This window comes from Schistocerca americana, chromosome X (genome assembly GCF_021461395.2).
Source record: "Schistocerca americana isolate TAMUIC-IGC-003095 chromosome X, iqSchAmer2.1, whole genome shotgun sequence".
NCBI lineage: Eukaryota > Metazoa > Arthropoda > Insecta > Orthoptera > Acrididae > Schistocerca > Schistocerca americana.
Window position 1 is genome coordinate 593,755,516 of NC_060130.1, and position 12,463 is coordinate 593,767,978.

Sequence of the window (12,463 nt, forward strand, 5' to 3'; positions counted from 1 at the left end):
TATGATAATGATCAAAACTTTCATTTTCTGTGGCATTACAGTCTAAGCATACAGATATTGTGCCTTGCTACTAATCCTTTAATTACAAGGTACATATTTCAATCGAACTTGTTTCATCCCAGAGGCACTTTTAAAGCTAACAGTTCAGACATAACATTGAAAAAGCACTTAGCAAACCCAATGAAGCTACAGAATAACAGCAGTAAAAATTGTAAATGAAATCCAGGCAGGAAAGAAAGAAAGAAATAGTTATTTGGCATTGTTGGCTGCGACAACCAGAGTTGTTATTCAGCAGCTAATTTCTTTGTGCACAGTGGCCCCTTCCCACGTGGTGTGTGGAAGTTGTGTCTTACGTGTATCTTTTGAGTGTAGGTGACTGTAATGGGTGTATGTATAGTTTTGTGCCAGGTTTGTGTTGTATGATGAAAAAAGGGAGGGTTAATCAGGATTCGGCATGTAGACTTCTTCTCAAATAGCACCAGTGCATTCCCCAGACTTAACTTCCTCCTCCAAAAGATGGGTCATCATAAACATTTCATGTGACACTGAGGAGAGTTTTGGAATTTAATTTACATCAGTAACTTTAGGTCATTGCCTCTCCTCCGTTCACCAGCCAAAGACTAAGATTGAAAATTTCTTCCCCCATCAAAGGCCACTTCACAGGTATGCATTAGCAACATTCGCTATGGATGCAGGTAAAATCATAGAAAGCTAATATAAAATAGGTTTACAAAGTTGATGCAGAAGTGTGAAACAGTTACATTAGCATAGTAGGAATTTCAGATTTCATAAAATGTGTAAAAGTAGATAATGTGACTCATTTCTGACGTTTTTCATGTGCATAAGGGAAAATTTATTTGGAAAGGAATGAATTACCACATTTATGAAAAAATGTTTCTTGCATATTTTAATATTTTAAAGGAATACATATTTCATGTACACATCCTACCCATTGGCTTTAACATGCTTGCTGCTACAATCATAATGAATTCTTTGCATGATAGCATTTTTGCCACATACAACTGAAGGTGTTCTTTTCACAACTAGCCAGTTTTTACATTGAGCCATTGTGATATTTTCAAGTGTACAGTTTGAATGCTGCTATATCAAAACTGGCCAGTTGTGAAAATAAATTATCCAGGGGGGGGGGGGGGGGTAATTTGGCAAATATCTTGTCATTTAAAGAATTCTGCCCATTATTTTTGTTCTGATTTCAGATTATTTTCCATTTTTCAATAAACTGCCTGAATGGCTTTGGCCAATAAATCATATCAAGCTAACACAGAACTCAGGAACAACATGTTCAAAGCCACATGTTCAAAGCCAGATAAGGGTGGTGAGGTGGCAATTTACAGCTCCTGATTTCTAGATCATACATTAATATCATAGGCTGAATCAAAGACAAACCTACAATGTCAGATGAAATATCAGACACAGTTGATGGTAATCCATCTGTAGGATGGAGATCTTTAGCTTGGGAACCTCCTCTTGCACTAATAAAGGGAGGGGTGACCTGAATGTTGAATTAGTGCTTTTATGGATGCTATAAAAACACATGAAAGTCAGAGGTTGTGTAGTGACTACATTATTTAATTAGGCATTTTGATTTATACATCATAAACAGATTAATCTGAAGAAACCAATAAAGACCACGTCTAATACATAGTGCATAATAGTAACTACTGACTACTAAAAACAAGCAGGAAATATATCAAAGTGCAATTTGAAAACATTCCTAGGCTTGGGTGAACACATCATATCTAGGTATGGAGTCATCTACCTTATCGAAAAGACAATGCAAAACTGAATCATTACAGCAGTAATGACTCCATACCCACATACGACATGTTCACCCAAACCTTGGTATGTTTTCACACTGCACATGAATATACAGTACAACTAACTCAGAATGGAATCGCATGAGAGTAAAATATTTTTCCAAATTGGACAAGTTTCTGAATTACACAAAACTCACTAGCTACAAAATAATTTTCAGGTATCATGCACAAAAATATAAATTTGTAATTATACATGTATTTATATACCTTCACTCCCACACTGTAGATGTTCAATTAGTGTATACCGGTACTGTACAACAAAACACTAGACTATTACACAAACTGATAAATAGTATGGCATTTCTGTATTTTTACCCTAACTTTAAATTCATTTATTGCTGTATGTACATACATATTATTCCTGTGTTTATTTGCCTTATGTTTCATTTTTTTTTTCGCCACAAATGAACGAGGGAAATCTGTTTGAATTTCTTGCTTGAAATAGTTTTTTCTATGCAATTTTTCGCACTTTGCAATAGTTCCAACTGTTTGGGAGCATTTATGTATGCTGGAAATTGGATAACATCGTCTATGAATGCAATACCTTCTTCAGGTCTATTACTTTTTCTAGAGACATCGGTTTGCACCTCTTCTATATCGACATCTACATCCATACTCCGCAAGCCACCTGACGGTGTGTGGTGGAGAGTACCTTGAGTACCTCTATCTGTTCTCCCTTCTATTCCAGTCTCGTATTGTTCGTGGAAAGAAGGATTGTCAGTATGCCAGTGGGCTCTAATCTCTCTGATTTTATCCTCATGGTCTCTTCGAGAGATATACGTAGGAGGGAGCAATATACTGCTTGACTCCTCGGTGAAGGTATGTTCTCAAAACTTCAACAAAAGCCCATACCGAGCTACTGAGCGCCTCTTCTGCAGAGTCTTCCACTGGAGTTTATCTATCATCTCCGTAACACTTTCGCGATTACTAAATGATCCTGTAACGAAGCGCACTGCTCTCCATTGGATCTTCTCTATCTCTTCTATCAACCCTATCTGGTACAGATCCCACTCTGCTGAGCAGTATTCAAGCAGTCTTCATCTTCTATGTCGCGGATTTCTATTAAATCTGTTGCTGAAGCAAAAGTGGAATGAGTTGACAGAAAGTCGTCACTTCGAATCTAGTTATCTGCACTACATGAAATGTTTTGCATTTTGATTAATTCAGCAATTGCTGCTGCATTTCCTTGATCTTCGATGGCCAGAGAGGTGTCTTTTTCTTGTCGTCCAAACACTGCTTTGTTGAAGCACTTGGTAAGAGTTTCGAGCTTTATTCCCCTTACTGCCAACCGAATTCAGTTTTTGCATCCAGGACAGTAACTGACAGTGCAAAAGCAAATGCACCTTCGGCTTCTTGAACACTAAGAATAAGAAAATGGTTCAAATGGCTCTGAGCACTATGGGACTCAACTTCTAAGGTCATTAGTCCCCTAGAACTTAGAACTAGTTAAACCTAACTAACCTAAGGACATCACACACATCCATGCCCGAGGCAGGATTCGAACCCGCGACCGTAGCGGTCTCGCAGTTCCAGGCTGCAGCGCCTAGAACCGCACGGCCGCTTCGGCCGGCACTAAGAATAAGAGACTGCATCAATAATCACCTATAATGTGTAAATAACCCCATGGTCCATCGGTTGTGTAACGCTGGTTGAATCTGGCGGAAACCAAGCCAATTTCACTTTTGATAACTTGACTCTCCGGTAGCAGGTTGCATTGTCTAGGAAAAGGAGAACTTAGCGCTTTCCTCTTTTTTCCATTTTGGCACTGAAAGTGCCCAGCCATTCTTCCTGAAACAACGCGGTTTTTCTGCTTTTCCGATCAGCAGTGGCTTCTCCACTTCACTTAACATGTTTTCATACAGCAGGGCAATGAATCTTTCCTTGGATATTTTTCCGCGGCGCACTTCTCACCTCGAACCACTAGAGATTTTGAAGGCTATGCATGATAAAACACTCCAGTTTCGTCGACACTGAATAAGTCTTTCGGGTCATAATTGGCAATTAAGTTGTATAGTATTGTCTTCCATTGTGTTGCTACTCTTTCCTGCACATCCTTATTTCTCCTCCTCCCCCCCCCCCCCACCCCCCCACACACACACACACACGCGCGCGCGCGCGCGCGCAATGTTGTGCCCAGCTTTGAAGCCTTTGAAACTACCCAGCCATCCTGTGGTTGCCTTAAACTCCGTATTTTCAAACTCTTTAGTGATTTCTAGAGCCTCATTCTGCAACATGCGTCGAGACAAAAGTGATATTTTTCCCGCGCACTTGCGAACCGTTCCTACATATGTCAATTTTTTCGTTTCCTGTCTTCTTCGCCTTTCTTTTCATTTGCCAGTTCCCTTTCATTCACTCATGCCGTATCTTATCCTTTTTTCTCTTAAAGTATCAAAATATGTGTTTTACCGCATTTGAAACGCAACATTATTTCGCACGCAGAGAGTCTTTCTTTCTCACTCGCCTCGATTACCTTAACCTTTTCGTTAACTGTTAGCGGTACATACTTTTTGTTCGACATCAAGTTATCACTTAAAGTGTTACTAGTCAACTGAAACTGGCAGGAAATAATGCAGGTAATGCATTTCTTTGGAATACTTGACCTTGCCGGGTAAAACCACTGTTTAACAGAACAACACCCATCTCTTTCACTGCGCAAACTGCACATTATGTTCGAAGGTGCGCAAAAATGCCCCAGTGTGCGCCAGCGCTCGTCAGTAATTACGGAAAACGAGAAACGCCGACGAACAGAGTGCTCACCAACGAACCACATCCTCTGATGTACCGACACTGCGCGTAACTCTTTCGTTGTTGCACAGAGCGGCGCAGCTTGATGTTGCCACCCGCACTGCTGCACCGCGCCAAACCTCTTTCCCTGCTTTTGCGCCGCAGCATTATCAGGGCTGCACGGTCTTTGTGTTAATAGTAGGGTCCTTGTAGAGTCATGAATAACTGATGTATACTGTAATACAATGTACTGTATAAGCTCTTTTCCGCATTATAAAATTAATTATCAATTAAATCTTAAAATTAACATTCCGTTCACGCGTTAGGCACTTACACTTTATACCACAAAAAGCATACAAAAGTGTACTGAACGCTTCGAGTCTGAAATATTTGCACGGTTTGAGCAGATTTCCGAATTATACACGTTTCACTTTGACCAAGTTTTACTGCATTAGCCGGCCGCTGTGGCTGCGCGGTTCTAGGCGCTTCAGTCTGGAAACGCGCGACCGCTACGGTCGCAAGTTCAAATCCTGCCTCGGACATGGATGTGTGTGATGTCCTTAGGTTAGTCAGGTTTACTTAGTTCTAAGTCTAGGGGACTGATGACCTCAGATGTTAAGTCCCGCAGTGCTCAAAGCCATTTGAACCTTGTTTCACTGCATTTCCTGTTTGCTTTTAATGGTCAGTAACTACAGTTACGCATTAATTGTAGTTGTAGTCATTACGGTTTTTTTCAGATTAATCTGATGATGATGACAATTATAAATTGAAATGCGTAATTAAAGAAAGTAGTCATTAGATAATGTGTGCTTTTATACATTTTTATAGTGTCCGTAATAGCACTGACACAACCTTCAAATTACATAAAAATGGATGCATACCTCTTACGTGGTTTCACGCTACACCTGTTATAAGGCGTGATATGTCAATATTAGATTTCACTTTTTACTTGCTTGTAACGCCATTACTAACACTGCTAACACAGCATGTCACTTTACACCCTACCATCACAGTCATCTATTCAGTTTCACACAGATATGTCAGTCTCATTCTGTAAAGTCAGTCACTTGGAGAAAAATTTAACAAGCCAGTGAATGTGACACACAAGATTTAGTTTAATTTGCTAGCATTTTGAAGCCTAACTTCTTATACTCACTGTCAGTCGTGATCTTCTGTTGTTCAGTACAGAGGCATCTCTGATAGCAAAATCAGTGAGACTAGTGTATTTGAGATCACAGGAAAAGTGTTGAAAGTAGACATACGTTTTTGTTCCGTAAATCCATAGTGAAAAAATCTTCCAAGATACAGAATATTTTATAGACCTGTGGACGGTGTAGATCACAACTTGTCAAGTGGAAAATTCTTTTGTATGGTCTGTACTGGAATACTGACCAAATATGTGTAATCCCTATCTGGTCAGACTAACACGGAATGGAGATACCATTACTGGCAACTTCGTCTGTCGGTTACCCAGAACGAAACCTTTACAGGTTTTACAATACAAAGTTACTCTATCATGCATTATACACTAGTCTGCAGAGTATAAGTATGGATATACTCAGACGGGAAAAAAATTGCAACACTAGGAAGGAGTAGTGCGACATAAACATAGTTGTTAGAAGTTTTCCTACATCTGAAAGATGATGTGTATTTAAATTTCGCGCCAGTAGCAAGTGAGTGGCGCTAGTAGCGCCATTATGAGGATGCAAGTTTGATTTGCTTTAAATACACGCTCAAACGTTCGTGAGCATTAGTTACCTATGAGACAGGACGTGGTGAGTTGAAGGTACTCAAAAATACCTTCAAGGCGACAAAGTACCATTATCAGCACGCCACTGCATTTGAACGAGAACGTGTAATAGGGATACGAGAAACTGGATGTTACTTCTGCAATATTGCAGAAAGTCTTTTCAGGAATGTAGCTACTGTATATGATTGCTGGCAATGGTGGTCACGAGAACGCACGGTCGCAAGAAGGTCGGGCTTCGGACGGCCACGTGGGACTACCGCTAGGGAAGACCACTGTGTTCAGGGTATGGCTCTGACGCACCGCACTACATCTGCAGCAGCAATTTGAGCGGCAGTTGGCACCACAGTGACACAACAAACTGTTTCAAATCGGTTACTTCACACAACGAACTGTTACAAATCGGTTACTTCAAGGACAGCTCCTAGCAGAAGCCTTGTGGCGTGCATTCCACCGAACCCAAACCAACGCGATTTGTAATTTCAGTGGTGTCAAGCCAAAGCTCGTTGGAGGGCAGGGTGGAGGTCTGTTATGTTTCCTGATGAAAGCTGGCTGTGTCTCGGTGCCAGTGATTTCCATGTGTTCATTAGAAGGAGGTTAGTTAAGGCGCCTGCGACAAACCAGTCTGTGTGCTGCACACACTGGACCTTCACCTGGAGTTATGCCCCGGGATGCGATTTCTTATGACAGCAGGAGCACTCTTCTGGTTATCCCACGCAACCTGACTGCAAATTTGTACGCCAGTCTGGTGATTCGACATTGTGCTGGCATTCATGAATAGCACTTCAGGGCATTTTCCAACACGACAACGCTCGCCCACATACCGCCGTTGCAACCCAACATGCTGTACAGAGTGTCGACATGTTGCCTTGGCCCGCTCGATCACTGGATCTGTCTCCAATTGGTCGCACGCAGTGGTTAGCACACTGGACTCGCATTCGGGCGGAGGACGGTTCAGACGAGTCCGGCCATCCTGATTTAGGTTTTTCCTTGATTTTCCTAAATTGCTTAAGGCAAATGCGTGGTTCCTATGAAAGGGCACGGCCGACTTCCTTCCCCATCCTGTCCCAATCCGATGAGGCTGATGACCTCGCGGTATGGCCCCCTCCCCCCAAATCGACCAGCCAATGGAGCACATATAGGACATCATCGGAGGACGGCTCCAGCGGCATCCACAACCAGCATTAACTGTCCCTGCATTGACCGATCAAGTGCAACAGCCATGGAACTCCATCCCACGAAATGACATCAGGCACCTGTACAACGCAATGCATGTATGTTTGAATGCTTGCATTCAACATTCTGGCGATTACATCAGTTATTAATGTACTAACATTTCACATTTGCGATGCTTACCTCGCGCTTACATTAACCTGCCATCTTGTAATGTTAATCACTTACATACTCGTATGTTACTTAGACAAATGGGTTCCCGAAATTTCATTACTCTGAAATATTTTTTGATGTTGCGATTTTTTCCGTCGGTGTAGGTTAATTTCTAGCAAAATGGCTCTGAGCACTATGCGACTTAACTTCTGAGGTCATCAGTCGCCTATAACTTAGAACTAATTAAACCTAACTATCCTAAGGACATCACACACATCCATGCCCGAGGCAGGATTCGAACCTCCAGAATGTAGCGCCTAGAACCGCACGGCCACTCCGGCCGGCTGATTTCTAGCAATAAGAAAAGGCAAACATCCATATAAAAGCACGATTGTGTGACCTGTCCTGCTTGACAATAGTTTTAAATTACGTGCAGAAAAGCAAAATGGAGAAGCAGGGTCCTCGGCACTGAAGATTATATTATGAAATTCGATATTCTCTTGGAGAAGGCAGAAGCCGTCAGCACAGGGCTTCACATTTGTCATAGGCTGCCTGCACAGCAAACAGAAAAGGAATGGAAGGAAGACTATGGGCGAATGGCTCCTATAGAAGAAAAGAAGGCAAATAACTTGGCAGACATGTGAAAAAATGTATCTTTCAGTCCGAACAGAAACGCATCGTGACAATTACGTCAATGACATGACAGCTCAGTGTTGAATGACAGTAATATGGCAGGGATACTCGATTACCAAGAAAACTACGTCACTATTCCCTCACTCCCTTCACCACCCACAACAGGTTTCAGCAGGGTTCCATAAACTGGAGGAAACAGTAGCCGTGGATATGACTTCAAGAACATGAATAGCAGGGATCTGCAATGCGTTTAAATAAACGCTACATTGTATCTATAACTTACTTCAGTTTTAAAGTTATTTGAGCTAAATTTCCAAGTTAGAAAGAAATATAGGTGACTGATAACTATTACACAGAATTATGCACTAATACTGTGAAAGTAAAGTCCAAGGTAGAGTCTACTGTTTAGGGTTTTACATATACGGTCTTTCAATTCGTTGTCTAGTTCTAGTTGAAAGTGATGTTGTTTCTATTTTAGTTGCAGTACTGGGTATTATCAAAAGTATTAGTACAATAAAATATTCGAGACTGATGTGTGTTGTTGGAAGTTATAATTACGCCTTAGCTTCAATATTACGGTGTTTACAAAAGCTGTAATTATTGCTGAAAGTCCATAACCTTGTACAGGATATATTACATTTCATTGTGCAACATCGATAAAACCACAAATACATGTACAGCGCCAGCACTTGCTTCTGTGTGGGGGATTGCTCAGATGTCAGACACTTTTATAGTCATCAGAATGTTTCGGGCCTACTTCCTAGAGACAACAGTATTTAAAAAAAGTACTGGTGGTGATTTGTAAAAGGAAGTATTTGCAGTTGGAATTTTGTGGCGGGTCCCACTATCAAAATGGAAGATTCTTCAGAAGACCAAACATCTGCACCAAAGAAATTAATTTGAAGATGATGATAATTAGTATTTATTATAAGACTACTATTTTAAATTATGCCAATATCAAATACAGCAGTCACGTGTAGAGCATGTCAGCAGCATCGAGATTTCTAAGGAGTGACAATCATCAGTGTTGCACACTAACTGATCAGTAGCTGTTGTGATAAATTCGTACAATAGTTCAAGACAAAAAGCATACTGTATTCATTGTACGTGCCACCTCAAAAATCAATAGTAGATAAGAACCAGAAATGTGAACAGCTATCTACGGATAATGAAACGTACTACAGATAATGAAACGTAGTTTCTTATTTGTGAAATTGCTACCGATTCCTCTGTGGTTTTTAATCCCGGTAGTTTTTCGCTCTAATCTCTCTCCTGCTAGCGTTGCTGATACTGAACAATAAATAAAGTCCTCAGGTCCAACCGCCAACGGTAGTGTCTGGCGCTTTTCATAACCCTAGTCCATCACAAGAGTATCATCTCTATATTCATAGGGCGTTTCTTATTTCAACAAAGTTATCTATTCAACAGCTGAGGACGTCGCTACTTTTGGTTTTCTTCCTCACATTAAATTAAATAAATTGTAAGTTAGACTGTGATTTAGACACCCTTGTGTATTTGAGTGCGAAATTCAACCATAAGTGTTGAAAATATAGTTCTTAGGGTTCACGTCAACTTGCGAATGGAGGCAGAAAGCAGGCAAGATGTGAAAGCTGTGTACAGTATCGATCTATTGGAATTGCCTCTTGCTGCATCACTCTTGGCTCACTTTCTTCCCGACGGCCACCTGGAGATCTCCTATGACGAAGCAAACTTTCACTTGCGTAACAGTTAGGCGCACACAGAGCGAGGTGGCTCAGTGCTAGCGCAATGGAGGACGCCGTTTCATATCGTCTAGCTATGAGTTTTCCGTGGTTCCCCTAAATCGCTTAAGGCAAACGTCGGGTGGTTCCCCAACGCTTGAGGCTTTGTCCATGGAGATAATTTAAATTATCGCAACCGTCGCTGTCACTGTCCTTAGAGTCTTGTCAGCAGGACACCAGAAAACAGTTTTGGTTTTGTGAGTCAAAAGTTTAGATTTCGCAGTCGGAAGATTCAGGATTTTCCAAAACCCGGAGACTACATAATTTTAGTCACGTGTTCACTGCATAATTCTGTCATAAAATACGGTACAAAGACAAGCACCTACGTTACCCAGCAAGAGGATTTTATGGGCGGGGATCAAACACTACAACATTTACTTTAGCAAGGAAGAAACGCAATGACAGATGCATTTAGTGTAAACTGATACTTCAATTGTTATGCTGGGTCTTAACCGTGGTAATGAAATACCAAGAAATAAGCGAATACACACTGCGCAACAGATGAACAACATTTAAAAGGGTTTATAAACGTGGACCATAATACATTGCTGTTCATAATGTAATAAACAAACATTCATTTCGTAGCGTTTAAGAATCTTTGGTATCATGGTACTTGATATTAACAATGTAAGGACCCTAATCGCAATTTTTTTCTTTCTACTGCAGGTAATCGGTTTCGTTGCAATAATTATCATCAGGCTAACATTCCAGACATGAGGAGCCAGTAACCAGGGTCGCCTGTGGAGTACCATAAGACATTGGCGTCCGCAGAAATTTACCAGAGAGAGTGAGGGGCACAAGATTCTAAAATTACCACTTTACATGTACATGAGTTTCTGAGTTTCGAGACGTGTCATACCACAAGAACAAAATTGTATAGGGTCACAAAAAACTTATTACATCCCAGAGAATCGATGGTTATGCACTCACTTATAGTATTGCATGAGAATTCTGTAATGAATAAAAAATCTGTGCTCCAGACTCCAGGGTTTGTGTGTGTCGAGGGGGGTGGGGTGGAGACCCATCCTCTACCCCCCTGCCGCCGCCCCCCTTTCCCTGTCCCTTATTCCGTAAGGTATCCATCACCAACGGCATTGCTCGTCGTCAGGAGTCTTGTTCCGATCACCGATTATGTATACTGAAGCGACAAGTCATAGGATAACGACATGCACATATACAGATGGTGATAGTATCGCGTGCACAAGGTATAAAACGGCAATGCGCTCGTGGAGCTGTCATTTGTACTAAAGTGATTCATTTGAAAATGGTTCCGACGTGTTGATGGCCGCACCATGGGAATTAACAGACTTTAAAGCGGAATGGTAGTTGGAGCTAGATGCATGGGACATTCCACTTTGGAAATCGTTAAGAAATTCAATTTTTCGAGATCCACAGTGTCAAGAGTGTGCCGTGAATATCAAATTCCAGGCATTACCTCTCATCACGGACAACGCAGTGGCCTATGGAGTACACTTAACGACCGAAAGCATCGCCGTTTGGGTAAAATTTTCAGTGCTAACAGACAAGCAACACTGCGTAAAACAAACGCATAGATTAATTTCGGACGAACGACGAACGTATCCATTAGGACAGTGTGCGTGAAATTTGGCATTATGGGCTACGGTAGTAACGACCACGCGAGTACCCTTGCTAACAACACAACATGCCCTGCAGCTCCTCTCTGAGTCCTGACACATCGGTTGGACCCTAGACGACTCTAAAACCGTAGCCTAGTCAGTTGAGTCCCGATTTCAGTTGGTAAGAGCTGATGGTAGGTTTCTAGTGTGGCGCAGACCCTATGAAGCCGTGGTCCCAGGTTGTCAACGAGGCACTCTGCAAGCTGATAGTGGCTGCATAGCGGTGTGGACTATGTTTACATGGCATAGACTGGGTCCTCTGGTCCAACTGAACCGATCATTGACTGTAAATGCTTATGTTCGTCTATTTGGAGACTATTCATGGACTCTATGTTCCCAAACAACGCTGGAATTTTTATGGATGACAATGTGCCATGTCATCTGGATACAATTGTTCGCAACTGGTGGACAATTTGAGCGAATGATCTGGCCACTCGGATCGCCCGATGTGAATCTCATCGAACATTTGTGGAACATAATCGAGAGTTTAGTCCGTGCACAAAATCATTCATCGGAACCACTTTTGCAGTTATTGAGGGCTATAAAAGCAGAATTGATCAATATTTCTGCCAACGACTTGTTGAGTCCATGAAACGACGAGTTACTGCACTACCTCGGGCAAAAGGAGGTCCTACACGATATCAGGAGTTATCCTATGACTTTTGTCACGTCAGTGTATATTACACTACTGGCCATTAAAATTGCTACGCCAAGAAGAAATGCAGATGATAAACGGGTATTCATTGGACAAATGGACAAATATATTATACTAGAACTGACACGTAATTACATTTTCAC

At 41.5% G+C, this 12,463-nt stretch overlaps 1 protein-coding gene across 1 annotated transcript in view; it reads right to left on the bottom strand.

Annotated features, from left to right (window-relative positions):
• The window catches only part of LOC124556118 (inactive hydroxysteroid dehydrogenase-like protein 1), a 168,369-nt gene that overhangs the window by 37,155 nt on the left and 118,751 nt on the right, over window positions 1–12,463 (bottom strand). The gene's annotated exons all lie outside the window — the stretch shown is intronic.